This window comes from Bactrocera neohumeralis, chromosome 5, assembly GCF_024586455.1.
Source record: "Bactrocera neohumeralis isolate Rockhampton chromosome 5, APGP_CSIRO_Bneo_wtdbg2-racon-allhic-juicebox.fasta_v2, whole genome shotgun sequence".
Lineage (NCBI taxonomy): Eukaryota > Metazoa > Arthropoda > Insecta > Diptera > Tephritidae > Bactrocera > Bactrocera neohumeralis.
Genome location: NC_065922.1, coordinates 1,940,910 through 1,968,199, shown reverse-complemented (window position 1 = coordinate 1,968,199; position 27,290 = coordinate 1,940,910). Strand labels below are relative to the sequence as shown.

The 27,290-nt window shown below is 41.5% G+C and overlaps 1 protein-coding gene and 2 non-coding genes across 3 annotated transcripts in view; 2 read left to right on the top strand and 1 right to left on the bottom strand.

The window, feature by feature from the left end:
- Positions 1–27,290, bottom strand: part of LOC126758102 (broad-complex core protein) — a 112,831-nt gene that overhangs the window by 62,914 nt on the left and 22,627 nt on the right. Inside the window, exon 2 of the mRNA XM_050472134.1 lies at positions 10,818–10,844. The gene's annotated coding sequence lies outside the window, so the exon portion shown is untranslated. The remainder of the gene's footprint in view (positions 1–10,817; positions 10,845–27,290) is intronic.
- Trnaw-cca (transfer RNA tryptophan (anticodon CCA)) lies at positions 10,590–10,661 on the top strand. Its single transcript has one exon. It is a non-coding gene; the product is annotated as a tRNA-Trp (tRNA).
- Trnaw-cca (transfer RNA tryptophan (anticodon CCA)) lies at positions 14,089–14,160 on the top strand. Its single transcript has one exon. It is a non-coding gene; the product is annotated as a tRNA-Trp (tRNA).

Below are 27,290 nucleotides of genomic sequence, written 5' to 3'. Positions count from 1 at the left end.
AATAACTGCAAGTACAACAAAAACAATGTGCAAGCTGCTGCCACAGGCTCCCAGTTAGTTGTGCTTCCAGCCTCGACTTCATTCAAAGACACACACACACACATATATGTATATACACGCGAACAGAGCAAGTTCATTCCCGGTCCGCCGCACCCAACACATGCCGTCGTCAACAAATTAAAATTGCAAAAATTTTCTAACACCGCCCACTAATGCCGCCCCTCCCCTGCCGCTATGTCCTTGCCTTTGGCCTCGCCGGTGCTATTGCTGCTGTTGTTGTGTGTAATTGTGAAAAGTGTGCATGTAGTTGTTGGTGTACCCGTGTGTTAGAATAAAAAGCATATATGATATCCGCCAATTTGTGTGCGTGCTCATGTGTGTGTGCAAAGTTTCGCCTGTTCGTCTGTGTTTGCAGCCGCGCAGCTTTGGCGTAATTTTTTAACTAATTTTCTATGCAAATTTAGCTCATTCTTCTCGCTCGCGCCCTTTCTCCATTTTGTCCTAACAACAGCAACAACAAGTACAACTTATTATACAAAAACATACATACATACAATCATGGATATGCGTACATGCGAGGTGCATATGTGATGCTGTTCGCCACGGGTGTATTTGAATAGCTGCTGCTACCCCAACCCCCCAGCACACACACAACCATATCGCAACCCACTGTAGGTGAGGTGAGGTGACTTTTTTGGCTGGCTCAGCACAGCCGCTTTGTTAGTTGCCACATTTGGGTTCGCACTTTTTGTCGTTTTCCATGGTTTCGCTGTTGTAATTGCTAACGCCGCTTGGTCCTTTTGGAATATCCATCCGGCACTTTTTAATTTTAATTTTTCGTTTCAATAGAATGGCTTATTCCATGTTGCACGATTAGCAAAAAGAGGTTAGTGGTGGCAGTGAGCGGCGTCATATTTTTAAAATACTGTACATCAGAAAGATATCCCAAAATCTTTAGATTCTAAATATGACAGAGCACAAGAACTCCACTATACAGTTTTTCTTTTTAAAACTATTTCTTTGAGCTTCAAGTGGACCATTTAAATTTTTAAAGATAGACCTTACCACTTAAGGTCCAATACTTTTTGTGTAGGATTTGAACAATCCGTATGTTCATACGTTTAAACCATTGTAATGTCTCATAATTAAAATGCGTACGTTCATTGCAGAAAAGTAAATGGACTTTAAAAAAAGCCCATCCAAATTGCTAAGTGATCCTGTTCTAATTTCTACAAAAGCTTCTACGCTTTCACGATCGCGCACAATGTGTAATCAACAAGGAAACTTTTGCTGTGACAACTCGGTGCCGCCGAGGAAAGACGAAGTTCACGTAGTTGCTCGTATTCGGGGAACACGATTTATGCTCTTATTCGTCGCTGCTACGTCATTTGGCAATCTTTTCCATTTTGAAATTCTTTGAATGGTGACAGTTGCTTTTAATTTCAAATAAAGTTTTGTATTTTTTTCTGAAATTTCATTTTTATTACTTATTTTTGAATTCGAATATGCGTAATATAATGTAAAAATTATATTGAACGAATAGCAGATAGAGGGATTGGCAGGAAAGAAATAGGACTGAGTCAAATTAAAGGAAAATTATTAAACCAATCCTTACAAATATTTAAAAACTTTCAAAATAGGCTCCTTCTGTGTCGATGCAGCGCTGCTAGCGCGATTTCCATGCATTGAAGGCGCTATGGAAGGCATTCGAGGTGTATGCTGCTTGGATCCCCTCTGACATCTCGAAATGCTTGCTTTCAACGGATTTTTTAGGCAAGGAAACAAAAAAAGTCCGGGGGGCCACATCTGGGCTATAGGTAGCTGTTCACAAGAAAGGCGGTGTGAGCCGGAGTGTTATCGTGGGCCAACTTCCAATCGACTGCGATGTCTATACGGACCCGATTGATCCTTCGTTTGAGTATCTTGAAGACTTTCACGTAAAACTTGGCGTTAAAGGTTTGTCCAGGAGGAAAAAATGCATGGTGGACGATGCCTTTGATGTCAAAAAAGACAATGAGCATCGATTTCACTTTGGATGTGCTCATTCATCAGCGACCTCTTCCCGGGCCTCCAGAAAGGTCTGGTGCCACCGAAAAACACCAATTATTGCTAAAGCAACATCTGGGTAAGCCTGCTTGATCATATCAAACGTTTCTGTCACAGATTTACTGAGTTTCACACAGAATTCAATCGCGTCTCTCTGCTCCAACGAACGCTGCATTTTCGACTTTCACAAGATGTTTATCCTGACTCTGCAGGTGCTCGGAGACAATTGACCAGCCGCTCGTTCGTTAGCTAAGAATTTTTCTACAGAATACAGCCCATGCGTGCGCGCTCCGAAGTACAGTCGGGGCGGAAAAAAATCAGTCCTATTACTTTCCGGACAAACCCTGTAATTACGTGAATCGTATTGACTATATGAACAGAATGTGCAACACCTAAGGGAAGTTAACGACAAAAGTTTTCTTGTTAGAACCCAGACATCAAAAAGTGAACCTATTTATTTTCGATATGAGTATGAACCGACACACTATAACACAATCACCTATTCTTAAAAATATATTTTTAACACATACAAATGGCATTTTGTTGTTTTCTAGGCCAAAATGCTTAATTTTTTATTTTACTTGAATAGTCTCACATTCCAATTGTCAAAAAAAAAAAAAAATAATGAGAAGGCATAATGCCGAAAGTCATACTATTTAACATAATTTTTAGGCTATTCATATCGTGTATTTGTATATATGTATATGATTTACGAAGTGTTCCTCATGGACTAACTCATCAAACGTTTTTTCCTCTGACTTCCTACAAAAGATCATGACGATTTACTTATTAAAATATTGAAAGACTAACTCGCAAATTACTTATTACATAATAGTCGCGTTAAATCAGAACTTTATCCCAAGAACTCAACAACTGGCTGAAGTATATTTCTCCAAAAATTTCAGAACGATACAGATTTATACACACAACAAACTCCGCTTCGCCTGCACCTATACATCACTCTATATGTACATACATATGTACATATTTAATGGGAATGCATGACTAAATACTAATCACTTGGCTGCTACGATATATTGTATGCGCATGCCATTAATTCTTTTAATGTTGCGAATGAAAAATATTCTAAAAGGCTCCAAAACGCATAGATACATACATACAAAAAGGCTCGTAGACACAGCATACAATGAAAAAATACCCACACATTTAAATAAAAAATATATAATGAATTTCGTTGACGCGCACTAAAAGGGCGGGCAGACATTAAAACCGAAAGTTAAAAAATAAAGTAAAAAGGAAACCAGCAGCATTTGAATATCCCCAAGCACGTTTAGTGCAGACGTTAACGTGGCGGCCTGATATTGTACACACGACGACTAGTGCGCGAATTGCCAAATCGGCAATGAGTGCGCGGCACAAATTTCCTATTTTACACAACATATAGCGCTCGTAAAAAATAAATACCTCCAAACATGTCAGTAACGCACACGTCCCACGCACCTCGTGCCCAATTCCGCGTCGCCAAAAACCCTTCCCTTACTTACAACATGCCACTAGTGGTAGCGCGCTAGTGCGCCGCTACCTTCGCCTGAACCCACTTCATTAAGCGTCGCTGCGCTAGCTCCACGGCATCCGTTAACTTCGCGCTCCACTAATGTCCTTTTTGCTCGCGCTTACGCACCTTCCTTGCTCTCCATAGAAATGAAACGCAATAGAAAAAAGTCGCTCGCAGCGCTCACAGATCCCGTACGCCTTGGGACCTGAATATCCTTGTCTCATATGCGCGCGTAATTCTAAAAAATTAATGTCGCCCCGTAATTTAAACAAAGTAACATAACGCAAAACACCGCAGCGCAACTACTAACATCGCCTTTCAGTTCCCCGCCGCTGCCATTGAAACCATCGGCTTCAAAGTGCCTCGCGCTGGTAATGTCGGCAACAGCATCCTGCAACCTTCACTTTCCTATTGCAATTATTACTTGCTGCTACTGCTGCACAACAGCCAGCAACAAATTTTCCCCATAGCTGTTGTAGTTGTAGTGCGCTTAGTTGTTTTTATTGTTGTTGTTTGTTATAGAAAAATGTAAAAAACCCATAAAATAAAATATAATTTCTTTCTTTCGCGGCGCAGCGCGCTCGTTTCCCTGATGATGGCTCGGCCGACGCAGCAGCGGCAGCGACGCCAGCTCTTCTAATGCTCATCTCTTTCTAACTCGGCAAATTCAAAGTCAGCCCGCTGCGAAGCTGCACAGAAAAGCGCTTGGAGTGCTTTTTACCAAACCATAAAGCGAGCGCTACCAGCACCAACACCAACACCAACCAGCCAGCAAGTGACTAAGATGAGGGCTGCGACGAGCGCGTCTGATTACTACTTTTATTGCCAGCAAATACTCTCTAAGGTAGTTGCTTCTCATCAGCGGTAACGACGCCGGCAGCAGAGGCAAGCGCGCCAAGCGCCAGTTGCAGTGAGGTGAGCCGCTTTTTTACGAACTCAAATTTTGGTGGGTGGTTGGCTGGCAGGTCCTTTTTTACTTACACCTTTTTTTACTACACATTTTTAAAACTTTGCGGCAGCGATTTCTCTGGTACGACATCAGTGCTGTTCCGATTGTTGTTGTTGTTACTATTGCTTTGTGCGAAACGCGAACAATTTTCAAGGGTGGTTTATGAGCGCGCGAGAAGTTTGCCTTTGCCTTCATGCTAGACCGCGTCGCGCAGCGCCGCACTTCACTTGCCGCCAACGGCCTCCCCGCGCGCTCGCGTCAATTCAGTTTTGCTTGCTGCCTTAGCTCGTACTTTGGCTTTCACTTTGCCTTTGCCTTGCCTTAACCGCTGCTGTGTAAGCGCGTTTCTGCACTCCTGTGTGTGTGCGTGTGTGGTCTATGTCGTTCGCTGGCAAAACTTCTATTTAGCGTTGTGGTTGTTGTAAAGGCTGTTATTGTATAGTGTTTTGATTTCCTCCTCTGCGACTCGCTATTCACTTCATCATCTTCCTTTGTGGCTCTCAATATTTTTTAACTACGTGTTCGCAGTTAAAAAATCTCATTTTGTTTTTTATGCTGGTATTTGTTTTTGTAATGCTTTAGACCCACCGTTGTTTTCTTGTTGAGTACACGGAAACAATTCTCTATTACATTGAGAGCTTTTCGAGTTAGAACCACGTCGCTTAGTGAAAACATTTCGGTCGTGGATACGGTGTTTGACCTTTGTGGTCTACAGCATGGAGCTCATCTGCATTCTATGCTTAGATAATCGAAACATGCGCGAAGGTACAATATTAATACGTCCAGCTGACATTATCATAATGTAAATATTTGGTAGTCGAAGAAGTCTTTTCGTATTTCTAATCAAATTTTAACTTTTTTTTTTATATTTATAGTAATAAATAAATAAACAAATATGTGCCATTTTTATCGACGAAATTTTTCCATTTTTCCGCTAGAGACATTATTCCATCCGTGTAAAACTTTCATCAGTGTAAATCAAAATTTCGAAATTTCCAGAACGGAAGCGAGCGAACCATTGTTGTGCTACACGAACTGTTACAGCATCGTCTCCGTAAACTTCCACGATTGCAACGATACGAAAAGACTTTTTCGCCTACGCAATATTATAGTTTCCGGCTATACTAACACTCGAAATAATTTCCCTGTATCTGGACACTTTTTTCTTAACCAACGCAAAATGCCTTATAATATTTTTCAGTGTATTTTACTTTAAACGTTTTTCATATTCTTGTCTGTTGGTTTCGAGCTTCGCTGCTTCCAGTGCTTTCGCCGCCTTGACACAGTAGACACGGCATGTTTATGTCCACACTGTTGTTGTTGTCCCTATATCCACGTTTACAATAAAGGCAGGTGGCGGCAAATCATAGAGTACATATTAGGATCTGTGCTCAAAACGATATGCTTGGCGGTTAAAACTTCATATTTAGAATTTCCAAGTTCTTGAGACACTCACCCATATATGGCAGGTTCCTATGTATGTATATGGAGCAACCAGGTATCTGATGGAAAACCTTTATGGAAAATATATACATATCTTGCCAGCTTTTTTGATTCATATACAGTTACGAGTTGCATTCGTTTCCTCGGAGGTCGAATAATTCTGCGCTCCTCCACTTTAGAGACTTCTTAAAACACATATATTTAATTTCAATACAAAACTCCCGTCCGCACAGAACTTGTTTGCCGACCGCTGTTGCAAACAATTGGAGCAGCCACTACGGTATTAGCAACAACAGCAACCGCAACAACAACAATAACAACAGCAGCGGCAGCGGCAGCTAACGCATACATTCAAAAATTGTTTAGAGAGTTTTGAGTGAATAGATGAACTCAAACCAGAAAGTCTGCTTACCTCCCTCTGCGCTCCCAGAAGCTGTGCAACAACCAGAAAAAATGACGTGTCGAGGGTTGATTTCTTACTGCACCTCGCACCACACAACTTATCTCCTCCGTTCTTTTATTTTCAATTCTTTTACTTTCATTATTTTCCTTTTCATTTGTTATTCTTTTTTGTTCTGAGTTTTGTTATCAACATTTTTACAATACCTAAGTTGTGAACGCAATAGTATGTAGCTGCAGTTGCTGTTGTTGTAAGTGGATGCTTAGCAGGCGTATTCAAATGTGCAGATGAAGTGCTTGTAAATAGATTGTTCATATGTAGGCAAATCAGCCCCTTTTTGTGTGTGTGTGTGTGTGTTGGAGTGCGTGCGGGTAACATGGCAGGCTTTCAGGATTGCTGGTGCGCGATGACGATGACGCTGCCGCTGCTGCCGAAAGTGAGGCCAGCAAAGGTATCCTTTTCGTTGAATTACACAAGCATTCTTCATTTCAATGCTTTTACTCGAACTCGCGGGCCTTATGACAGAGGTAGCGAGTGTCTTGTAGGAAAACGTATTGCATCGCAGCAAAAAGTTTTCGCCTTTACGCTCCTAGGTCAATGTCATATACATATGGGTAATAAGAAGTGTTCTTCTAATTTGTGGCTCAGAATGGAGGTGGAAACTCTAAAAGGCAAATTATGGTTATATTGATAATAATTTGCGAGGTTTCAGCTCAATGGTAATATTGGATCCGGAAAACCGTTGCACTTTGTTGGTTATTCTGTAAAGATATAACAAAACTATAGGTAATTATTTTCTCTAAGAAGCTGCAGCGTGTTCAAAAGTATGTTGCTCGAGAAAGTAGATCTAAGTCTTAGTCAGAGACTTCAGGGTTTGATTGCACCATTACCTAATGGTCAATGTAATTTGATGTCTTTCAAATACTTTTGGCATAATATTCATTTTCATCTTTTCTTGCAGGGCGTGTTAGCCGTGAGCATTTGCGAAGAACGTGTTCGATGGGTCGGTAAGTTTCCACTTGTGCTTGCCAGTAAGGCACTTATTATTATTTTAATATTTGTGCTTTCGTCAAAGCATTATATATGATACGATGTCGTGTTCACGAATGCACGCATCGCTATTATGTAAACGACAGGAAGATGCACGCTCATGCGTACGATGTTTAAATTTACATAATATAAATGCCGAAGATGTGTTTGCGGCCACACAGATAGTGTTGTCCAACTAAGTTGGAAAGAATTTGGATTGCAAAGAACTCAAGGTAGAAGAAGTCCTGCTTACATTCATACATTTGTAATACTTACGTACATATATGGGCATTCATATTAAATTAGCTTCGATAATTGTTTCGTACAAACAAACGATCTTGGTCCCCTCACATTTTGAATTGAGAATCTTCTTTTTCATTCCTTATCAACTGAGATACAAAACTATAATGTTTGTTACCTTCTATACATACATAAGTACATATGTATGCGACGGTAAATCTACATAGACATTTAATGTTGAAATAGTCACACAATAAATACGCATTGCCAATTTCCCAGATAAGATATGAAAATGGGAATTAGTGTGTGAGTGAAGGGGGGTGTGGTCGCGCACGATTCCGAATAGTGCCACAGGGACTTATTCCTTACCGCGTTACCTTCTATCCATCCTCGCACAGCTCCCCCGTCCAAAGCTCACTTACCTAGTTCCCCACAAAGTACCATATTCTTTGACGACGTCAAAAACTGAGTTGCCTTTGTATTAGTTGTCGATAATAAGTTTAAAATTCAGCCAAAGGCATAGGGGCGAGTGCGGCAGGCAAAAGAAAAAATATACTGCGCTCAGTAGTACTTTAAAAAAATCGATATGAACGATGTGTAAAGCGGCAACAGTGTGTGGCAACAACAACAGCCGCAACAACAGCGCGAGCGACTACGACAAAGTTGGCGGCACTACCCGCGTTCGCGGATGAAATTTCAACTAATGTTGTTGGTTAGTGGTTGTTAGGCACCACTACTTACGCACAAGAATATTTCTTTGCTACTTTTGTATCGTAAGCTCTTCGATAAAATGCTAATATAAATGAATAAAAGAATTGAATTTTCATACTCTTTCATTAGAGGAAGAGATTCTCTTTGAGTCGTGATATTCTAATGAGACTGCAAAGAAGACTGAACTCTGATTTAAAATGTTCAATAATTGGGATTATTACAATAACATATTGTATTTTTTAATGTTACGAAAATTGTCTGAAGTAATAATTGTTAAATATTGAAATAATTTTTGTACCAGAGCATCCCCTTGCAATTGAGTTGCAAAATAATACTCGTTAATATAGAAAAAAATACCAATGAGTCATGTGAGGCTGGTTACAATTAAAATGATCAATCAAGGGGTAACTATAACAACAAATAGAAGTGGTATTACACTATAATTCAAAAGAAAGAAAAGAGGAATGATAAAAAATCGAATCTTCAATTAAAATCGATTTCCTAGTTAGAATTAACATACATACATATACTTTCACCATTCTCCATGCGGATGTAGCCGCAATATGTAAATTATAAACGCGGTTATCTCGACCATACGTCTAACATAGGCTTAAGCGCCTTAGGTTAGGTAAATAGGCAGATATTCCACGGATAGACCACGGAGAGGCTTTTCCATTGTGATGCCCAAAAATCCTAAGTATGGATCAACACGATCCAGATAATTCGTCGGATCTGAGATGCTTCAACCTTAGTCTGGTGAAAGCTGGACAGTGAAGAAGAAATTGTTAGATGTTTCCACCTTATCTTTCTCCCTGCAATTTTGCAAGCTGCATCCTCCAAAATCTTTAGCAAGAGTGCCAATTGGAACAATGTCCATTTAGTACATCTGCTGCTACTTTACTCGTCTTAAACATAGGGACGAAAGCCACCTAACAAAACACGATTACCGAAACTCTAAAGTTCCCCTAACTACTTTTTTCCGCTTTTGATATGTAGTACTGAGACGATTTAAAAAATATGATTGAAGCAATCGTTACAATTCTGTAAAAACTTTTAAAATAGGCTCCTTCTGCGTCGATGCAGCGCTGTCAGCGCGATTTCCAAGCATTGAAGGGGTCAGGGAAGGCATTCTCCAAGCATGCTGCTTGGATTCCCTCTGTCGTCTGAAAATGCTTGCCTCTTCCCTGCTCTCCAAAAAGGCCCGGTGCCACCGAAACGCACCAAAATCTGGGTAAGCCTGCTTGATCATATCAAACGTCTCTGTCGCAGATTTACCGAGTTTCACACAGAATTTAATCGCGCACCTCTGCTCTAACGAACGCTGCATTTTCGGCTTGCACCACTCACAGAAACACGTCGCCCGAAATTGTTAGTCCTGACTCTCCAGGTGCTCGGAGATAGTTAATCAGTTGCTCTCTACAGAATCCAGTCTACATGCTACGAAGTCAGTCGCGGCGGAAATAAACCAGTCCTATTACTTTCCGGACAAACCCTGTACACAAGGCGTTCGGTTAGATTTGCCGATTCGTGCTTAATAAACTTTTAGAAAATTGTACATAAATTTCTGGTAGCGCTCTTGACCAGTTATTTAATCGATAGCATTGGTTAAAAAGCATCAAAAAACTATGACAAAGAAATTCGTCCAGAGAGCGAATATATCTATTAATTTTATATTATATATATCAGTATTATGTTGCCATATTGTATAAAATTGCACAATTTCCGTTCACACATAGTGCTTATTTAATCCGAACATACTTTGCCGGTGGAGATATGTTCCGCGCTCTCAGCTGCACTACCTTCAGTCGCTGGCGCTCGCTAGGCTGAATCATTTCAGACACACATTCATATACATATGTATATTTATAATTGCGAGCACTATATGCAAATGTTTGTCGGTTGTCAAGTCGACGACCATCGCCTGGCTGCCCGCTGCATTAATCTCGTCGCGCTTATCAGCCCAACAACTTATTTGCTACTTTTGAAGCATTCTTATTTTAGCTACCCACATTAATGCATTATTTAAGCACCTAATATCGTGCCACTGTGACCAAGGTACAGGGCTGCCGGTGGATCTCTGTTCGTTCCTTAGCTTCGACTTTGTAATTGGGCGGACGGAATCAAAGTATTCATGTTCGTTGTCGGTTTGATTACAGTATTTATTTATTGCATTTGCTTGCCCTTGCATAAGAAATTGCGAAAATATTTGTGTCAACGAATTAGGTTTCGGCTTCACGAATAGAAATTTATATGAAGACTCCGTGGCGCAACGGTAGCGCGTCTGACTCCAGATCAGAAGGTTGCGTGTTCAAATCACGTCGGGGTCAATACATCAATTCTCAAATATTGTTGTAAAGAAAAATTTTTATTGTGATTTCGGAAAATTTAAACTGAGTGCCATACTATACTTTGTTATATTCCATAGACAGACACACCCATGAATACATATTAATGTAAATATATACCGACAAATACCGACTTACTTGCAGCTCTTCACTTGACGAATTTTCCTGAAAGTGAATGAAGGAAATTTCAGTGAGTAATATAATAGAAAATAATTATAAATATTAAGTGGAAGGGATGTGTTTAGAAATGTATTTCTATTAGGATTAGAAAACAAAAACTAAGAGTTTAGTAATCAGTTGAGTAGTACTGAGAATAAAGTCTCAATGAAACACTCGGTTTTAGGGATAGATTCTCAGAAAATTATCGATATTAGCATTCACATAAAATGTTATAGTAAATAACTATTGATTCCAGTAATCATATTTTGTCAAGAAAACTTTTATTTGTTTATGAGGCGAATGTTGCCGAAGACAACCCTTATACACCGATTTTACTAGTATATTCTTTTACTTTTTCAAGGCTTGTAAAAAGTGTTGATTTGTCGCTACTTGTCCTTCGTTAAACAAGAGTTTCATACTAAATTCTAATAACGTTCTAATATTTCCCCGTATATAATATTGAAATATATAAGCTTATTGAAGGAGGAAATTCTCAATAAGATACAATCGAAAGGCATTATGGTTAATAAATATTTTTTTGATATCTTGAAACACTACTACTGATAAACATCTATTGAGTGTAAATAGAATTTAAAATTGGGGAATTTGATTATTAATTCTCGCACTTCGATGACTTTACAAGTATGCTCTCTTAACCTATGCATATTTGCAATTCTTATATTGAGTAAAATGTCCGATTAGAGTCAGAAAGCTAGAATTAATAATCGGTTAGTGGTTTACGCGGTTCCTGAGACAATATTTTTGGAGAAAATTAATTTAGTAATACTGGTTCGTTCTTTAAATTATTTTTGGGTGAAAAATGATAAAAATGTCAAAAACCTGACATGTCTTTATGGGCTTAAGAACGCAGAAAAAACACGATCAAGAAGTATTCTTTAATATTATCTAGTATTTGCTTGGAAAAGCAGGTTGTATTTTCAAAAGGAATCTCGAACTGATCAATAAAAGAGTTCATACTCCGAAGCATGTGATTTTTGCGAAAAAATTATTTCTTCTTCCTTTCCACACAGTTTAAATCAATAAATTTTGGAGTTCTTGTTGCCTCTGGAATAGTTCAGAATGCGCAAGTAAAAAATACATTTATCCGATAAACTCACAAAAATAACAACAAAAGCAATTGAGTAATAGCAGAACTCGGCTGGTGTGCTTAGAGGAGAGACAACACCGAAAGTTCCAACAATAAAATTATCCCCCATCCCGGCCGAAATATAATTCAATAGAATTGGGCAAAAGAAATAAATGATTATAGCAGTGTCTGCACAGGGGTGTGGCGTAGTTTCGCCGTGCTCTACAAATGGCCATCATAAATGTAGTGCTTCGCTTAGAACCTAAGCATCACACCAGCTGCAACAGACCTTAATAAAAGATGTGGGCGAGCGTGGCTGGAATGCGAGTGGAGGAGAAAGCAATAATGGGCACGCCACGACACGTTGCGCCACTCCGCATGGTGCACATCTTGGGCTAATGTTGTTGCTGGTGCGGCGTTGGATTCCACGTTCATCGACGCCATTTGCCGCAATTTATATTTAAACTTGCAACATTCTATTACAACTTTTTTCGCCGCTAAACTATGGTGAAGTAACGAGCTAAATGCTGCCGCTTGAATGGATTTGTTGCTGCTGCTAGCCGCGGCTTTGCAAGATTTATTTCGTAAGCGGAAAAATGGGCGCAGCTGAACGGCTGAGCGGCATATTGCCGAGGATTTCTGAACGGAGACGGGATTGTAGTCACCTAAGTAGCAGTGCAGCGTTCCGAGCATTCTCGCTCGACGATCACAGTTGCGCGTGTTGTGACCTCCTTCAGCCTCACCCCTACTTTAGACTGCAATGTTTAGTTGGTTTAGTTTTCCTTTGAAATTCGGTTCTCCTTCACCACTCAAAATTCCTTACCAGAAGCTAAACTTTGTACAAACTACTTGAAAAGTGGACGGACGGACGCGGCGGGCTAAATTTTTGGATTGTGCGGCAACAGTAGCCGCAAACATTAGCCCCGAGAAAGGACAAACTACAAAGTAGCAAATGGATAAAGAAACCGAAAACTTCACAAGCAAACAACAAAAGTGTAATGAGAAATACCCGTGGATAAGCGCTCAACAACAGCGCCACAAATAACAACAACACAATTCAAATGGTTGCAAATGAAAGTTGTTAGTGTTAGTGTTAGTGCAAATGGTAATGGCCACAGTATGCTGAAGGCGGCCGAGCAGGCGCGACTACAAAACGGAATCTATTCGGCGCTGTAGTTGTTGCCATTGTATAAGCTATAAGTTTTGATCAAATGTACGCGTTCTTGTATTGTGTGGCAAGCTGCAACAACAAGGACGGCTGGAGAGCTATTGCGGCAACGGGGCAGCCAGCCAAGCAGTGAGCCGCGAAGCAGCGACTATTACCTTCACAAAACTTAGAAATAATCACCGAAATAAATCTAAAAATGGGCTCCCCCCGCCTGCCGCAGCAGCCTCTGCAGCGCCGTGTATTTCACCTTGGATTTGCCATTTGCCATCCCGGTTACTTCGAGTTACTTTTCTGGCCGTTATTGTTATTGTTGTTATTATTGCGATGCGTTAGTTGTAGTCGAAACTGTAGCTAGCTGCTCGGCGGTGAATCAAGTGGGTAAATCAGTGAAGTGAGGAAGAAGACAAAGTCGTTTTCTTGAACGCTCTCAGTATGTGAGTAGGGGGTTGAGCAGGAGGTGGGCTGCGAGTGAAATATCTCTGTTGCGCGTTTGGGGTTTTAAGTTTTTGCGCTACTTAAGGGCATAGTGTACACGTTTTGTCGTTAGTGTTAGTTGTGGTGCTATTTAGGCTCCTGCCCCACCGCCCATTCAAGGTACAAACAAGTGCACAAACATTACAGCTATTGTACACCCATACATACTCTGAATTTTTATATCCCTTTAAATATAACGGCTCTTCTCTCTAAACAGACGCCGTTCATATAAACGACGAAAAGCGCAAAAATGAAAATCTAAAATCCATTCAAGAAGGGGATAAAACCAACCAACGAAAGAAGGGAGGGCTCTGAGAGCCAAACTACGGGATTTTCTAGCGCTTATTTTACCGTTTCGAGGTCGATATTTAATATTTGTCCAAACAGTGTTCACGGAAACACACAAATTGCAACCGCTGTTTATTTTTCACTATCGACTTGTCATAATCAGATTAACGCAGTTGAGTGTTCTTGCTCTAGTTATTGTTGTTATGCCGTTGCTCGGCGATCTCTTATGCGGGGACTCCGTGGCGCAACGGTAGCGCGTCTGACTCCAGATCAGAAGGTTGCGTGTTCAAATCACGTCGGGGTCACAAAATAATTATTTCATTTATTTTTAAAATTTACGTTTATAATTAAAAACTATAATTTGCACATACATATGTATGTCGGAAAACAGTTATCTGGCTAATAATAAAAACATTATCTACTTCTTTAGTGAGCAGGCAGTATTTGTTGCTTTTCTTTAGTTCTGGAAATGATCTACATATATAATTTAGTATCTACGTATATAAATCTAAAAATAAAAATATATCCACCAATAGCCCTACACGTGGACTTTGCGTTGACTGCTCAAAATGTTGGATTTAGCTTCATTATTTTCATTCTGCTTTCGATCCAAAATGAACTTTTATGAATTTATCTGTGTTTTAGCCTCGATTTTAGCAATGTTTTGTTGTTTTATATAAATGTTAAACTTTTTAATTAATTTTGTTAAATTTGTTCAATTTAATGTCGTGATTTAACTAAATATTAATGTATTTTTCTATGACCAAATGGATATAATAACCGCCTTAATTTAGATTTTGAAACTATTATGGCGTGTTAGTAATAATCTCTAGACTTTTAAGCACTTTGAGTAATTATTTTGTGCCACAGAACGAGAAATGTGTTAGTAATGTTAAGAGTAGCAAGTAGATAAAAAATTCTGGTTCTTTTTTTAAATATACAGAAACACTGAACTCACTAAAATGGCTTAAAAGTTGTTAGGTGCAAAATAAGTCTACGTCTAAATACGATCTTTCGAGAAAGAAGTTAATCGATTACTAAATGGAATGTATAATTTTTTAGATTTAAAAAATTATCAAATTATAAAAAGTTTTCCTCGAATATTTTAATAATGCCCTAAGTTTTCCTACGAGCCCTTTTCGAAATTATGTCTGTACTAGAACGAAACTTGCAACTTCACTGAACTGTTTAGACGTTCTTGAACTCCACTCTAGGATATTCCAGCAGCTGTTCAAACACAGACTGTACAATGTTTGTGGAATTGAACTTTTCAAACTGCAGTCGCGCTAAAAATATTTGCCAATGCAATCATTGAACTTCGAAAGAAAGCAAGCTATTTGCAATTAATTTGAAATAAGTAAAGGTCGACGGCATAATAGAGGTTCTGCCACCTTTAGCCTTGACAGATTGACAGGCTGAGCTCCATATGCACATCTCAACGCATTTCACAATTCGACATAATCCCGAACCTTGGTTAGTTAAAGATCTATGGGTTTTGGAGAAACGAAAACTATAAACCATAAAAACCCTATTTCACCTTGATTAAGCTTGCCATTTGGTTCATGGAATTGTAATGGATGTTTTAACTGGTTGTGGAGGACTCCGAAAACACTGTGCAAGCGAGTTCGAGCACATAACTCAGTGTTACTGCCATTTCGCTTTTAATGCTTTTTAATATAAAATTTTCTTTTATAGTTGAAAATCCGTTTTCGCCCCACACCATATGCTGCCACACGCCGACCGAATGCAGCACTCCGCTTATGGTTTAGACGTCTTTCTGTAAACGTCTTAGAAATCTAAACTTGCCAACCTTTCCTTTTCATCTTCGCATCCTCATCAGTGGAGGCGCTTGCCTCACTGCCATTTATGCAGTGGCAACTATGTACCTCTACGCTACACACGTTCGCACTCGCATAAGGCAAGTCGTAACTCACCCCTAACGAATCGTACATAAATCTTCTTTTCAAAAAAATAAACACTAATGCCAGAAAGGAAATAAAAAGAACTAGAAAATTTAGTATCTATACAAAATTTTTTATTACAACGAGAAACTTAATGGCTGAAATGGGAGTGAGGCGGAGTGGGAGAGTGTAGAAGCGGCGCGGTGGGGTGGTGTACGGTTAGCGATTGGAGAGCTACTGTAGTCGACGGCAGTGGAGCTTGCACGAAGTAGATTTCGGCAGAGACGCTGACTCTGACGTTAAACTGAGGTGAGCTTGTGTTAGTGGCTCACCAAATATGGATGTGGGAACGGCAGATGCCATCCGATAGCACATAGTAAACAAAACCACTATGAAATTATTGCCGAAGGCAGGCATCTGAAAGCGGTGGCAAGTTTGAAGCATATTTCTTTTACATTCACTAATGTCCTTTGGCTTTGGCAGATGAGCTTTGCAAATGCGCGGGGAGTACTTAGACGACGAACTCTTCCTGAACACGCAATAGATTTTAACTATCAACTTCATTGGCATTTCGTTATTAGCAAGCCACGAACTCAAAGCGCGCTATCGGTTCGCTTCTCAGTGGGCGCCAGCAGTAGCTGTGGAGATAGTTCGCTGCTCCATTATCGACTGCGCTAATGTCGTTGCTTTCATTGATTTCAGCCCAATGCGAAAACCGCGAAAACGCTTCACAACCTCGTAGAGCGTCAGCCTGAGCGCAGTTAGCGAGCTCTCGCAGCGTATGACATGCAGCTTGTTTTAGCGCTGTTGGTAGCTCGCGGAATAGTGTGTATAGTTTAATGTAGTTTTTGGCATATTTTGTAGCTGTACAAGTGGTAGCTACGCTGCGGCAACTTTCACTGCCACTCCACCTCCTCCACAGGACGCTGCGCTATGTCTGCCTGCCGCACTTAAAATTTTACATCGATTTCTTTTACGACTTTTTATTATTATTTTTTCTTAAGCCAAAACTACCCTTAATGATGGTTCGTGCAACACAGAAGAGCACACAAACACACTTCTGACTGCTCACATACAAACTCACACTTAAGCACGTTCATGTACGTAAGGAACGTTAGAATAACGGCATAATAGGGTATAAAATTTTTAGAGGAATGTTTATTGCCTTCGCCCTACAACGAAGCGTTGCCCCGTTCGCCCTTCGCTCTTTCTTCGCCTAATGCCCGGCGCGCTCAAGTAGTTTTCAGCGTCTTTTGTTGCAGAGCAGAAAGCAGCCTGTTGGTTGACGGAGGCTGAGCAGCGCTGCCCTGACGCCGGCAACTAAGCAATAATGCTGGCAGCCGTCAGCAGCCAGCAGCAGTAGTTCGGCTGGCAATTCCAATTCACCCCCTTCTGACCGATTATTGTGGACTGTCTCATTCACTAAGGATTTTTAAGTTTAATTTTTCTCCTTTTTATGTCCTGTTATAAATATTTTCGTTAGGCTCGTTTATGATTCCGCTGCCTTCTAGCCTTTCCAGCTTCCGCTTAGCAGCTGCTCGCCTGCGCTGGCTTTGCTTTCGTTGCGCTTGTAAAATCGTAAGACTGCGATACTATTACATGCTTTATTGTTATTATTTTTTTACAGTCGTATGTCATGCACACACCCATGTACATATATACAGCATAAATAGGTGTATGGTGATATGCATGTGCATTCGCGCTGTTACTACCCGCCGCATGAGCGATTTCTCCGTTCTAATTTTAGACATTTTATTCTCGCTTTTATTATTGGCACTGCCTTTGTTTCTTCAGCGCCTCTGCAATTTTAGTGCAGAGTAAAACTTTTGTTGCCTTCCCGACTGCGCTGCAGGGGTTGATTAGACTGTCGCTATCGACTTTGCCGGGCTGAGCGGCTAAGTGGCTGAATGGCTGAGTGGCTGGCGGGCGCTGGCTACTCGGCGATGTTTCGGAAGTCTGCTTATGGATTGATGCACTTTTGTATAGTCAGCATGTACATATGTATATATGGTCGCGCGTGTGGGTGTACACGGCAGCGCTATGAAGAAACCGTCAATGCCACAATGCACAATGCAAGGATATTGATATGCTCGAACTGCTATGTTGCCTCCGGAGGCTTAATTCCAAGTAATGAAAACCTTGCAAGGGTTATTGCCTGCGAACTGGCACACATTTAATGTCACGGGGCGGTCGATCTATAAGCTGATGGATGTATTGGTATTAGAGATAGGGTTTGTTTGGGTATGTCAAATTGTTATAATCGACTTGAGATGTTTAAAGATTATTTAAGGTGGTCGAACTGCCTTCAATTACATTCATCCGATAATTCTATATTCGAAATGGGTTAGTGGCGTTCTATATCTGAATGGTTCCAAATAGTGAGCTGTGTCATGCTGCAACAAGCGAAATTTTCCGCAGATGTTACTTCAGGTACTGAGAGGGAAATTGTATGAATTTATTATAAATTCTTGTCGAGACTTCAAACGCAGCCAGGTTTTTCTCCACCTGGTCTTTCCAACAGAGTGGAGGTCTTCCTCTTCCTCTGCTCCCTCCGGCAGGTACTGCGTCGAATACATTCAGAGCTGGAGCAAAGGCAGCTCGTTTTCGTGCTGTCAAAAGCAGCTTTGAATTCGACGAAGAGGTAATGTGTGTCGATAATCTTTTCCAAGATTAGGCGCATGGTGAATATCTGGTCAGATGTTGATTTTCCAGGCTTAAAGCCACACTGATATGATCCAATCAGTTTGTTGACGGTATGATTTAATCTTTCACACAATACGCTCGATAGAACCTTATATGCGATGTTGACGCAGATTGTGGGGTTTCCCTTTTTGTGGGCAAAGCACACTTAATTTCCAATCGTAGGGCATACTTTCGTCCGACCATATTTTACAAAGAAGTTGATGCATGCTCCTTATCAGTTCTTCGCCGCCGTGTTTGAACAGCTCGGCCCACCGCTTTGTTGTTCTTCAGACGGGTAATTGCTATTCGAACTTCTTCAAGGTCTGGTTGGTTTCGATTCTTAATGAGGACATAAAATCTTATTTAAGGTTAATTGATATTACGACGAGTAGACTTGGAAAGAGATTATGAGCTGTATGAAGATTCAAATGATATGTCCATAGATAGGTATATCAAACAGTGTTCTCAAATCTTCTAAAAGCATCCCCGAAAACAAATATACTTAAATACTTACATCCAATTCTGCATGACTGTGTGTATAGCACAGTTTTTGTACTCGATGGATTTCCAATGACTTATTTTCTTAGCGAACTTCGGCGGGGTATGGCGGATAAATTTTCTTCGCTTCATCGTTCAGGAGAGGAATAATAATTTTTAACTTTATCGCATTCATTTAAAATTTGCGACTCCGAAATCAACGAAATAGCACAGAAATGCATGCAAGCGCAGAATACATACAGCAAAGAAGAGAAATAAACGCCACTATAGCGATACAACAAAAGCGAATAGAAATGTAACAAATCGAGCGAATTATAACTCAAGTCGCAAGTCGATGTAGTCAGTGCGCCATCTGGGATTTAGTTGCCTCAGCAATAAATTCTCTCTGTGCCGCGACCAAGGATGTTGCAGCTACAATTTCTATGCCACACAATGGAATGGCAATTCGAGCGCCATTCAGCCAGTCGGCAGTAATAAAACAATTACAATAACAGTTGCGAATAAACATGCAAAAGAAATGGAAAAAATGTTTTCTAATAAATTTGCTTTATGGGGCACGGACGCCCAAGACACCTCGCGCCGGCAAGGAGCATCGTTGGATTAATCTGTAAAAGGATGGAGCAGGCAGGGCGGAGTGCTGAACTTAAGTGGGAGGCGCAGTTTTAGTGAAATAAAGTTTTTGTATTCGAGCGCCACAGAAACATACTCGTACAACTAATAGCCGAAAAAGCGTTTGAGGCGCAGTGGAGTGAAGCAGCCGCAGCGTTTCTGCTTGAGCGCTGCGCTAAGCACTTGCCACCCAATTGCGCCGACGAATAGCGCACCTCCTTGGTACACATACGCAGACAAGAAAACATGAAGATAGACAGTAGAGAGAAAGAAGCGCTGCGATTCCTAACCTAACTAATGTTGAATGTACTCGGGCGATGGCGGCAGAGGCGAACGGCTGCTGCTTCTGATTTTTCCACTATCTTAATTTCAAATAGAAGTCTTTTGGCTTGAGAATGGAAGCAAATGAGGAAAAATGCGACAGAAACGAAGAAAGTAAGCAAATTCAAAAAACCGTGTTCCGTCGGTGGTGAGGTCGTCGCGGGGAGCGCGTAAGCTGCAGGTGTACAGCAGGTGAGACGCTGGCACGCACCCAGGTGGGGTATGTACTTAGTTTTCATTGCTGCAAAAAGGATTTTTATTTAAGTTAGAAAAATTTGCAAACGAAATAAAAGACACGAAGCCATAATAGCGACGGCGACGGCGACGTAGGCGTCAACGACTACAACGCGACGCAGGCTGCCAGGAGAGGTGAAACTCTAAGAAGTAGAAAGAAAAAATCGTGGTGAATGCCTGCTGAATTTTCTGGTGTTCTAAAAATTAGTGCTGGAGAGTTTGCGAAAGAAGCTCAATGTATTTCTATTGCTTATGTTAAGAATAGTTATGCTTGGAAACTGTGTCGGTTGTGTATCGCATTCATCATAACTTCCTCATCGAACTAACAAATTTCACCAAAAGACTTTGAAAAGTAAAATTTTCAAGTTCCACATAGGCACCTATAAACCAAAAGACTGCTTGTTGTGTGCGCCCGGTGTTGTGCTTGGGAAACCAAGATCGAAGCGGGCCGAGCACTTGACGCTGCATTGTTGTTGCTCGCTGCCAGTAGTGGAAAACGCCGCGACAGCGCAGTAGTTGCTGGCAACGCCATTGCCAATGCCACCGCTTGCCGACATCGGCATCGGCGTTTCTGCCGCTGCCACCCTCGCGGTCGCAGCCGTCGTCGCATTCAATTTCGCATTTTTTAACAAATTTTTGTTGCTGCGCTCCCCATTAACGTTTCGTTGCTGTTTTTATGTATACAATTAAAAATGTAAATCAGTCGTCCTTGCCGAGCACATAGCGCGCCCTTTCATGCGCCCCAGTGGCGGTGGCGGGAGCAACTCAAGCTTTTTCGGGGCGCAGGCACGAGCGCCGCGCTAATGGCAATTTTTCGTTTCAGCTTTTTGGGCGCTCCGCCGTTCAACTTGTGTGTTGTTGGAGCGGCGCTTATTTGGGTTTGTTTTCTATGCGCACTAAGCGCGGGGCGGTCGGCTGTATTTGTGTTACATACACTTGCGTGTACATATTTATTTATTTCGCGTGCGTAGCCTACACACACATTTACATACTACCAAAGGTTTGCGCTCTTTTTTTGTGTATTATAATTTGGGATTTTAAAATGTGAAGTTTTTCGTCTACTACTCATTTGCGTACTAACACATACATACGCATGCACGTCGGTTGGTATTTGGGTGTGTGTGTGCGTGTGCAGCTAGAAGGGTGTTTTCGGCACATCGTTACAATAACATAAAAAAAACTACAAGAACAACAACGAAGCGCCGCCAGTTAGTGCGTGGTGCTTGGCGCTGAGGTGGCGCGGGTGGGGTTGCGTTCGAAAATATTTCGCATATGTTTGCACAGACGGCGCATAGTCATGTGGGCGGCAGCGAAGTCCTACATTTAGTAAGTACCATAGTGGCAAGTGCGAGGGAAGGTGAAAATGGGTGTGGAAGCGGAATTTAATATGGTGCGTTTGTTCGTTGCTTGGAAGTTTAAGCCGCGGGCGCGCGCCTTCCGGAGTGGGTAATGAGCGGAGGTTGTGCCGTTCCACGTATGTAAAATATATACATAGTGCGTGAGCATTACATAGGATGATGTATGTGCCTGTGCACGCAGAATACATCCAAACGCAATTAGACTGTCGCTTTTATGGCCGTGCGTGTGCTTTAAAGTGTTAGTGTGGCGGTCGGGCGGTGGGGGGATGAGTGACTGCTCATGTGCCTGCAAGCTAGAGAGTGCGTCTAACATAGGGACGCGGGTGCTTGAGTTAAAAATTAGGCAAAGGGTAGTTTTTTAATGAATTTAACGACACTGCCACATGTTCGACTAAATGAAAGACTCCACACAAGGATCAGGTTTTCACATACACATGTACGTCCATAAATATACATGCCTATATGCCTTGGTTGTAAGTATATACTAAATATACTAACTTTTACAAGTGTGTGGAATGAAATGTAGTCTATGTAAGTACTGTGGGTACTTACTTTCCTCTAAGCATGGAAATATGACAACATTTTTTACTTTTATTTTAAGACTTTCCTCAGGAATATCTCTGTTCATACAAGGTTCGCGTGTTTGTCGTGTATTGTCGATTAAACTAGTTGAAAGAACATTCTTGTTTTCATATCTACTACGAAAGCTTTCACTTATTAATTTGGGATTGGCTGAAAATCACAGACTTCGATTTGTAATGTTCTCATATCAGACCCTTCTAGTGTGACCCGGAATAATAGGAATCTTCACTTTTTTACGTCTATTAGGTATACTGTCTCCTGTGCATATGTCACGTGTGCGTTAGTGATAAATATTTCCAGCTATTTGCCATGGAGACATTGAGAGTTTCTACGTTTCTTCGACAGTTTCACATGTTCTCCAGTTGTCTTTCCATTTCCCTCGACACACTTGCTTTTTCGCAACTTTCCGAGTACCCAGCGACGTTCTACGCTCAGATCTACGGCACATCATCATCGCCGACAATTTTTCATTTTAATTTTCATTAGCGTGTACCTTAAGCTTCTTGCGATTTTTTCTAAAATTCCGCACATGTACCTTCCCGCACTTTGAAATTATGTAATGAGCGTATAAAGCGTAGAAGGGCAACAACGTTTTGACAACAACAAAAGCACCGCAAAGGTTGCATGTAGAGCAACCCGAAAAAAGACGACGAAACTTTTTCGTAATTTTTCAATTTGACAACGGAAATTGCCTTGGGAGGTGACACACACATGCACATACACAGTCATACTCATACGCATGTGTTCATATGCTAAGCGTGTATGTATGCGTGGATACGTGCACTTATGGATATGTGAAAGTAGTGTCGCTTGCCACACCGCAAATATATGCAGAAAAGCTCTTTTTGGTGGCGCGCGGCCCCCTCCGCCTCCCGCCAATTCTGTTAAGCCCTGAATGTGTGTGTGTGTGACATGTGCCTGTATTGCAGCAAGTGAGTGCTTACGCGAGTGTGTGTGTGCTACGCTTCGTTACGTTCTTTCTAATAATTAATTTAAAACTTTTTCTTTTAGATTGAACAAAAATGTTTTGTTTTTGTGTTCTTTGTTTGTATGTGTATGCGTGAAAGTGTTGTTGTTGGTGTTGCTTTCGCAGCAACTGCTTCGCACACTTGTTTTTGATGTATGAAAGTGCGCGCTAATTAACATTTTAAAAATTTCATGTGCGGTTCCTTCGGGAGCTTCAGGCTCTCAAAATAAACACAAAAAGTTTGGCCTAAAAAGAAAGAGGAAATGTTCGTAGGTACATACATGAATGCACACATGACGGCAGAGAAAGGGTAACTCCTCAAGCAGCAACACACGGATCATTCTTTGGACTCATTTGGAGCTGCTTCAAACCGCCGAGTTACTTAATATTAACACATAGTCATATTCAAACGTACATACATATACATAAGTGGTATCAAATAATTTTCTAAAGATCGTGTATGTCATTGTTCTAGAAGTCGCAGTCATTTCGATGATCACACCTTGGAACAAATACTAGCGATTTCAGATTTGAAGAAATCACCAGAAGTACTTCCTTATAATAGCCCCCCACTCAACCACTGTTCCAACTGAATTTATCTAAAATCATCAAAATCTCGAGGCTATTAAATACCGTGTAGGCGAAACTAGATCCCTATGAGGATCTCCACAAAAGAACCTTTGTTTCAGGAAAAAGAAGCTTAAGTCGATATTGGTGACTTTAAGAATTTAATATAATTATATGCAGTCTCTTCTAATTTGTCTAAGCTAGCTTAAGCTGGAAATATTATTACACGCACATCACAGTTAGGGCTCTTAAAATGTTCCAAAGTTAACGCAAACTTTAAATTTGCCGGCATTTCAAAATCTCTTTACGATGTCGATTTGTTTATTTTTAGGGTTGTCAACACTTTACTACATAAATGGTGGCAAATTTAAATCTTTTGTTAGTTTTGGGACATCCACTATAATATATAAGATATGAGGCTGGTAATTTCAATCTTGCCTGTTTTATAAGTGAGTTCCAAAAGAACGTTCACTTCAAATCAAATCGGCTCGCCTTTGGAGTACCGAAGGCGAAATATAATACTTCCGCTTGACTCAGTAAAAAGTTCCAGTTTCATATGTCTTCCGTCTCAATCCCGCCCCCATACTCATTATAATGAACGCCATTTTACCATAAATGAACACCCACCAATACACCACTGCTCATTTTGTTGTGAGATTTTATTACAATTTCACCAACTTTCCAGCCGATTAACATGAAGAGCTCTTTTTTGGGGTGAAAGTTCAAGCATTAATTAACCCCGCACACATGATTTAAACGGACACAAGGAAAGGGTTAATTTATATTTATTATCTATTCGGCCTATCCGCAGACGGGAGAATATGTTTGCGCTTTCACCTCGTTTTAGAAAGTAATTTCGAATTGTCCGCAAGTTTTGTGTGAACTTTGAACTTTGAAACTAGTATTTCCCCAGTTCCATTGTCACCGCGATGGTACCATAAGGGCATTATACTACATAAACCGGAAATATCGTAATTGGTACTAGTCCCATTGACGAATCAAAGTTTAACGAGTTGCCATTTCTTTGCGGATCACGTGAGCTACCCTCTCACTTGGCCTTATAACCCCTGCTCCGTAGTTTGCACTGAAATGGATATGGATGGATATGTGTCTCTTCATGCGTGTGCGTATGTAAATCACGGCTGTGTCACTTAACCGGTTGCCCAGCACCATGTGCGCATACGTAGTGAGACACGCGTGACCCTTTTGGTGGCACACACACCCATCCGCACATGTGTGCGACCCCACTTGTCTAAACGTTAACAGGACTCCCGGTAGACATTTTCATTCTTACTTTGTTTACAGAAACTTTACTGTTCATTGAAATTCAATGTTTCGCCGGCTCGGGACCTGCAATTGACATCGAACACACACTCTTACACCAGCATGGAAACTAGTTTGCAATAGAGACACAACGCACACCAGGCGTCATTGATATGCCGCTAGTAGCAAAACGTTGTAACAACAACAATCAAAGCTAAGTGCTGCCATTTGTGTGAATGTTCGAAGGACTTTACGGATTTTCCTATTATCTGTGTTAAGTTGTTTGCGGTGAAATGGCTTCCACCTCCTTGTCAACTTTACCAACAACTCGCTTGCATGGCATTTGGGGTAGAAAACCTCGGAAATTTCCATATTATCGAGACATAACTATCGAGGCGACATACACACAATCACCGGCGCGCACACACGCAGCGAAGGGCGCGCGCCGTCCCATGCAAGGACGAGTGACATATGTTGGTGTCACGTATGGTCTGTGGCAATTTGTACACCAGTTGTCACGGCTGTTGGCTGGCTGGAGCGGGGAGGCAAAAGTCGTGAAGCAACAAGTTGCCTTCTTTGTCATCGACCCAACGAGAGGCGATGAAGATAGCATAAGGAAACAAGGCATAAAGTAAGGCGTTCGCCGACAAGCCAACAGATAAAGGCATCAAGTGAGGACAGTATTTAGCGCCGGACGGCCACACTCGAAGCCGAACACACACATTCGCTAATAAAATCTTGTTTAGCAGGCTGTTGTGGTGGCATAAGGAAACGAAAGACGGCGGCAGCACAAGGGCCGCAGACCTTCAGGCTGTCAGTGGAAAAGGGCAACTAAGTAAGACAGTCGGCAATGGAGAGGTTGGGCTCTGATATGGGTCGTAAGTGTGATAATGTATTCATTGTGGCCGGCATGTGAACTTAAGCTTCCGGCGAGATGAGCTGTGTGCTCTGGCCGGCAAGAAGGGAAGTTGTCAGCTGGCAATAAAATCTAAGAACAACCGACATGCTGTCGCTTTCGTCTGCATTGTACACACATATGTACCTTATGATTACACTTGTAAAAGAGGAGGGGTCCGTGAAAGGTTGCCACACAATATACTCGTGTATGTGTGTGTAGGACAACGTCACACATATGTTCCGGCACGCAGAACCTGGGACATGTGTGCGGCGTGAGTTTGGGCATGTCTTTCGGGTATTCGCATGCCTTCGCCTTGTGTTGGCCATTCAATTACATGTGGCGTGGGTGGGTAGACTTGTGCGTATTTGGTGCTGATTTTGGGTTAAATGCAAGACGACCTTGGCCTTCTTCAGCCAAGGCTGTGCGCCACAAGAAATCAGTCAAGAACGTGTCTGCTGTGGTATTGGTGATTTTATGCGGCATTTCAGTCAAGGCCGTTGGCCTGCTGGCGTGGAAAACGGACAGTCAAAAGCACGGTTGTCGCAAATAATTTGGCATGTGAACCCATATCCCACACACACACACATACACAAAGTGATGAATGCGTATACATGTCTTTAACGGGGCTTGTGCTGTTGGATGGTTGAACTGATGAAGTCGAGGCGGACAACATTTATTCGAAAAACAAACTTCAAGCGTGTGAGAATAAAAACCATTTTTGTAGCAATAGACTAACATTCCTTAGGTGTTGATGCCTTAGAGTGGTGATGTGTTGCTGTTATATTTGGAAGATCACCTACAGCAGTTATGCAATTTTTTGCAACTACCTCTTCGCTTGGTCGTTCTGTTTTTAGTCACGCGTATAACAGACGCGCTGACATATATCTATTAAGCATACACCAGCCCCCCTGCCAGAGACTAGTGTATGTCTGTCGTGATTCAGTGGCTGTTAAGTCTCAGTTTCACTTTCCTCCGCAAAACCGTTCACTCGCGCTGGCTTCTGATCATCTGGCGCGTCGGCCAGACGACGGACAGTGAACGAGTGAATGTCTTGGACTGACTTTCCACGCAATTCTCTGTCTCTGCTCATGGCTGCGCGCTCAAGAGGCGGTCAATAGCTATAGTAATTTCCTTTTTGTTGACTTCGTGTGCTGGTAGTGCGGGAGGTTAATGAACGCGTTAAGTCGCGTTGTCTGAGAGTGTTTTTTTATGTTACCACGCTATCGGCTAGTCGTAACAAGGACAAGGACACGGCTTATATTTCCTTACACCGCGCGTCTACTTCGTTCACTGCGTGGCCTCCTTGCTGGAAAGTGAATGGTGAATGGACAGATACTTTCAATCTGACGACGAAAACGAAAGTGATTGTGTGGAGCGGCTGTGAGGCCAACACCGAAGAGAGTTGGGTGAGGGTGACCAAAGTGTGTCTCTGTGGCGCATACACACAAATATATGTACATCGGTATTTCAGAATTTCGAGTGCCCGTATTGGCTGTATGCGGGCGAAGCTCAAGTGTGGCACACAAGAAGCCCACTCGCAGGCCATAACGAACGT